The sequence below is a fragment of the Acomys russatus genome, chromosome 10 (assembly GCF_903995435.1).
Source record: "Acomys russatus chromosome 10, mAcoRus1.1, whole genome shotgun sequence".
In the NCBI taxonomy this organism is placed as follows: Eukaryota; Metazoa; Chordata; class Mammalia; order Rodentia; family Muridae; genus Acomys; species Acomys russatus.
In genome coordinates, this window is record NC_067146.1 from 57,241,596 (window position 1) to 57,247,795 (window position 6,200).

Genomic DNA, 6,200 nt, shown 5'->3' on the forward strand with positions numbered 1-6,200 from the left:
ATAGGAAGAAATAGCATTTATCTTGATTTGATCTATCTTTTGTTTGGGCAATGTTTATATTGGATGTCCTACATCCTTGGTTAATTTGTGTAGTAGTCTTTTAGAATTGAAGTATCTTGAGACTGGAGATAAATTGGCAGTTTACATATTTGTGGGGTTTTTTCCCTGTTGGCTCTTCTGAGCTTATTTATTTATTTGTACGTCCTAATGGATAAGTATTTACATTAAATCTTTTCCCCAAGAGCGTGTTGGAGTGCTGCCCCAGGTCACTGGTCAGTTGTGTTCTGCTGTAGTAAACTTCCTCGTCCAGGTCACATGTATGCAGTATAGGAAGCTACGCAGCCTTTGGTCTCTTGAATTTGGGGCCATCATTGTCCTTGGAATACCCAGCAGGGGTGAGGGTCTCGGTGCTAACTCTCAATGGGTCTTATATTAAATTACTGAGAGAGGAAAAAAATCTTAAAGGAAAATTCTCATTTCCTCAATGTTCTAGGTGCATTTGTGTTTGGTTCTATTTGCTTACTTTGGGTAACTTTTTCTCTAAGACTTAAACATTGGGTTGGTGGTTGATTATTACAGGTGTTTCTCACAGGCTGTTACATACTTACAGAGCTTTGCTTTGGTGTCCGTGGGCTCACCACATAAGTGTTCTCTGATCACATCATAACACCAGTTGTATACTGTCACTTAAGTGGGCTCAGTGTGTGTGAAGCCACCCAGTGTGAGCTGTAGTGTACTGAGCTGCTGGCACCTTGTGAACATGCTTAGGAATGTGTGTGGTAAAGCTGAAAACAGCATTAATTTAAAACTTTATAATTACTCAAATGGCCGGGCGTGGTGGCACACGCCTTTAATCCCAGCACTCGGGAGGCAGAGGCAGGCGGATCGCTGTGAGTTCGAGGCCAGCCTGGTCTACAAAGTGAGTCCAGGATGACCAAGGCTACACAGAGAAACCCTGTCTCGAAAACCCAAAAAAAAAAAAAAAATAATAATAATAATAATAATAATTACTCAAATGGAAATTAAGAGCCCACTACTCTTCACTTATATTTACAGACTGTCATCACAGTCTACTGTACAGTAGTGTCATTGCCTCCAGGCCATAAAGCTTCCCTAAACAGCACTGCACTTGAGCAGGCCCAGCTGGCCTTAAGTTCTGGGCTTAGGTAGTGACCTAAACAGACGCGGGGCCCAGAGGTCCAGTGCAGAAGTTCACTGAACACATAGAAGCCTCTGTTCTAGAAACATAAGGGTTGGGTGACTGCAGGCACAAGTATATTTCAACGGAGTGCAGTTCAGAAGTGCTACACTTCTTTCTACAGGCTGCACATAGCAAGTCCATAAATGTGGGCTCTTCGTGTCTTTGTGACAGGTTTAGCGGTTGTCACATTTCAAACTTATTGTACCACTGTTACATTGTAATGGTTGTCTGATCATCAGTCTTTGTTATTTCTGTAAGAAATTGTTTTGACACTGTGAGTTCGAGGCTCACCTGGTCTACAAAGCAAGTCCGAGGCAGCCAAGTCTACACAGAGAAACCCTGTCTCAAAAACAAAACAAAAAGAAATTGTTTTGAGCCAGGTGGTGGCGGCGGACACCTTTAATGCCAGTGCTCAAGAGACAGAGGCAGGCATATTTCCGGGTCCAAGGCCAGCCTAATCTACAGAGTGAGTTCCAGGACAGCCAAGGTTACACAGAGAAACCCTGTCTCGAAAAGCCAAAGAAGAAGAAAAGAGTTTTGGGCCAGGCCAGTGGTGGCACACCCCCTTAATCCAGCATTTGGGAGGCAGGGGCAAGTGGATCTCTGAATTCAAGGCCACTCTGGTTTGCAGAGTAAGTTCGAGGACAGGGCTACACAGAGAAACCTTGTCTTAAGAAAAGATAAATAAATTGATTATTTTGGGATACCACAGGCTGAAACCAGGTAAGATGAACTTAATGTATAAATATGTTCTGACTACTGAAAGTATTCTCCCTCTGTGTTCCTCCTATTAAGTGTCTGTTCTCACAGTTAGAAAAATTTTGATGTCAAAACAGTAGCTGCACAGTAGCCTCTGCATGTGAAGTAAAAGGAGTTGCTCATCTCTGAACCAAGAGAGAGAGGTAGAGCTAGAGCTAGAGAGAGGTTGAGGTAGGTAGAGGTAGGCTGCCATGGAAGAGCGCTTGCCTTACATGAGTGAGAGCCTAGGTTTGTACCTAAGCACATTAAAAACAGCAAAAACTAGAAATTATTAGGTTTAGTGAAGGCGTGTTAAAAGTACAATGAGAGCTAACTGTGGAACACACACCTAGAGCAAAATGCTACAAGTCCTAGGCCAGTGTGGGCTGTATAGTATCAATCTGTCTAGGGCTACCAACCGAGATCGTGTCTCAAAGAAAGTCAAAAAAAGAAACTTCAGGCTGAAAGCCTGTGCTTTAACCAAGCTGTGACTACAGAGGAAAAGCTCTGGAACTCAAGTGCTGCTCTAGGGTGTGCAAGTTAAGAGAAGGCAGCAGTGCCTTGCTATGGAGAAAGTCTAACTGAGCTAGGTGGATCACACCAGCCACATCGTGGACAGGAATGAGGTGGCCAGTGAAAAAGGATGCTTTATTCTGGAGTCATTTCCAGTGACCATGGCCCTGGGAACCCAGCTTCAAGTTGCCCCAGATTCCATGTTCCAATGTAGAAAGTTTCATGAAGTTTCATAGTTTTACAAAACAGGAAATATCATAAATCAGGGCAAGTTTAAAACACATTTCTGGGTACACCAGAGAGGCAAGATGAGGGAAACTCTTCTCTAGGCCCAAGCTGCTCTATGAAGACAGTCTTATCTTTGGGATTGGTGGGATTAAAGGCATGCATCACCATGCCCACCTGAGAAGCCCTGTCTTGAAAAACAAAAATAATAAAGGATCCTCAGAGGAATCTAATCTGAAGCCTAGACTGCCACCTTGTGATGAAATTGCAGAATGGTTGCCAGTAGAATGCTAGATAAAAAAGCTTCAGCTATAAGCCAACATAGACTATATTTATATTGTCAAAGATTAGTTGCTAGATAAAGGACAATATGCTGAGTTAAGAATACAGATTCTGGCTGGGCAGTGGTGGCACACACCTTTAATTGCAGCAGAGGCAGGCAGATCACTGTGAGTTTGATGCCAGTCTGGTCTACAAAGCAAGTCTAGGACAGCCAAGGCTGCACAGAGAAACCCTGTCTTGAAAAAAAATACAGATTCTGTTTAATGGTGCCACCTTAGAGCAGTGTCATACAATAACTTATGTGTTTCATTTTGTAGAATTTGGAAAATTAAAAGTATGTGGGCCATACCGTCGAATTCCAATGGGCCTTAAATTCTGAGATTGTATATTTATTAGAGGTGATGGTTATCTTGGAGATGCCTTTGCAGACTTAAGCTAATAATGCTCTAGCATATATATCCAGTAAAGTACAATATTTTTTTTAGACATTATGGCATGAGAAATGTTACAGATGTATCTTGCAATCCTACAGGACAAGCAATGTAGAGAGATCTATCAGGACTTACAGAAAATGCTCATTAAACAGAAGGGGAATATGAAATCTCCCAGAAATAGATTAAATAATAAATAATGCTTTATTGACTTTAAATTTTTTAAATGTAAATGAAACAAGTAGCACAGCTATTGGAAAAAATTAGAAAAGACTGCTGAATTAGATCAACCTATATATTTTAAGGGTGTCTTAAGAATGGAAGTCAGGAAATGTGTTGTTTTAGGGGAGAAGTTATGCCTTTGTTTCTACAGAAAGTGAAAAGCTGTAGTTTCTTCAAAATTAATAAAGATTAGATTAGACCAGGGTAGACCTGAAAACCCTGGCTGCAGACGTGAAGGGAAAAAAACCAAGAACAACAACAAAACAGGTGTTTTATATGCTGATCTATCTACTTGGGAACAGCTCTGATACATGAATGTCTCTAGAGTCTAAATAGACTTATAAATTTAAGCCTTTCACCTGTTCAAAGAGCAAAGAATCATCTTAACTGATTTGTGCACACCGCACATTCCGTGCATGTGTTAATACAGAAATGTATAATGCCTTTAAAAGTTTGTGTGTTGTGGGTCGTGGTGGCGCACACCTTTAATCCCAGCACTCAGGAGCAGAGACAGGTAGATGTCTGTGAGTTGGAGGCCAGCCTGGTCTACAGAGAAATCCTATCAAAAAAACAAAACAAAAAACAAAGCTGGATGGTGGTGGCGCACATCTTTAATCCCAGCACTTGGGAAGCAGAGGCAGGCAGATCTCTGAGTTTGAGGCCAGCCTGTCTGCAAAGAGAGTCCAGGACAGCCAGGGCTCTGTTACACAGAGAAAACCTGTCTTGAAAAAACAACAACAACAACAAAAAAAAAAAACACCAACAACAACAACAAAAAAAAAAACAATTTGTTTTTAGAACAAAAGGACCAGTAAAGACAAGTATTCCAGATGATCCAGCCTCACAGGTTGCCTCATAGCTGTTTCCTCAAAAAGCTACATCCAGAACAACTTCAAATGGCTGGTTAAGATGGTCTAGCCTCAGCCTGGAGAGATGGCTCAGAGGTTAAGAGCACTGGCTGTTCTACCAAAGGTCCTGAGTTTAGTTCCCAGCAACTAGAGTGAGAGTGAGTGCTCTCTTCTGGCATGCAGATGTACATTATATACATAATAAATAAATAAATCTTTTAAAAAAGATGGTCTGTAGTCCAGCCTCACTGACTGTTCCAGCCTAGACTTCAGTTAAGCCCTACACTTTCCCATCACACAGAGACTGGACAACAAATGACAGGTAGCTCTCCCAAGATTTAGCCAATATCTCAATTTTCTTAGAGCCCCCAAAAGATGCCATCACCCCCAAACAATAGGAAGCAATTTTAAGAGAATGACACCCCATTCCCAAGAGATGGGATGGTTGCTTGTCATTACTTAAGGGGGGTTGAATGCAAGTTGTTAATGGTCAGGGAGGAAACAAAGTAAACAGGTTAGATTCAGGGATTTCTTTTTTTTTTTTTTTTTTTTTTCCCTTTATACTTTCTTATCATTAGGGGAAAGGGGGTAGAGGGAACTGGGGGGAAGGTGATATAAGAATGATAGAATAGTTGGGCATTGTAGTGCACACCTTTAATCCCAGCACTTGAGAGGCAGAGGCAGGTGGATCACTGAGTTTGGGGCTAGCCTGGTCTACAAAGCAAGTCCAGGACAGCCAAGGCTACACAGAGAAACTCCATCTCAAAAAGCAAAACAAAACAAAGCAAGAAATTCAAGTTAGTAGTCAGTCAAACTTATGGTCATGTTATGCACTAATTTAGTTAATCATAAAAATAAACTTTATTTAGCCTCCTGTAGTTTTCAAAGTTAACCAGATAGTAAATAGCTAAAAACAACCAACATTTTCCTATTCAGATATACTATAGATAAGTGGTCTTCAAACATTTCAGAGATCTATAGAATATGGCATTTAAGATCTATTAATAATAATAAGCTTTTTTTTTGACAGTGAGATGTCTGCTCCTGGCAGCATCCCGGTTCTGCTTCATAGAAGATGATGGGCATTGAAGAACTTCCCTGTAGAGTTTGCTTCAAATGTGGCAAAGCCAGCCTCTGCAGGGAGGTGGGGGAGGAGGGGGAGGACTGCCCTTGCCTCATCTGCAAATAGCATGGTGTCCAAAGCCGTGGACAAGCAGCACACGGGGGAAGTCGACTGCTGAACTTTGGCAGGACAAGGTAGGCCAGTCCTTCATAATTCCTGCTTCACAGAAAAATCTGTGGGCCAGCAGGCCAAAGATGGATGCTCCAGTGTTGCAGAGAAACCTTGGGTGATTGTCCAGGCAGGCAGCAGTCTCTGTCATTTCTATAGTTTCGTAAGTTCCTTGCTCTGTTTATTCAGGTTATATTTAACTTTCTCAGGTCTCTGATGGGGTTGAAGACTAGACAGTTACAGTTCTACAGTTTTCTTTGTTACCAAGTTCAGAAAAGAAACTCATAAAAGTGATGTAAAGTTTATGAAGGTTGAGAAACATAAAAGCTTAAGTCATGAAGGATCTAAGAAAATATTTTAAGATCTAAAAAGATGCTTTCAGGTTATATGCAAGTTATAATAGAAAATGATTTACATAGAGAACTTTGGACTCACCAAAATAGGATAGATAATGGAATACTTTCTCCAAGGTTGCCAAATACAAATGGACTAAACATTGTGAATATAAC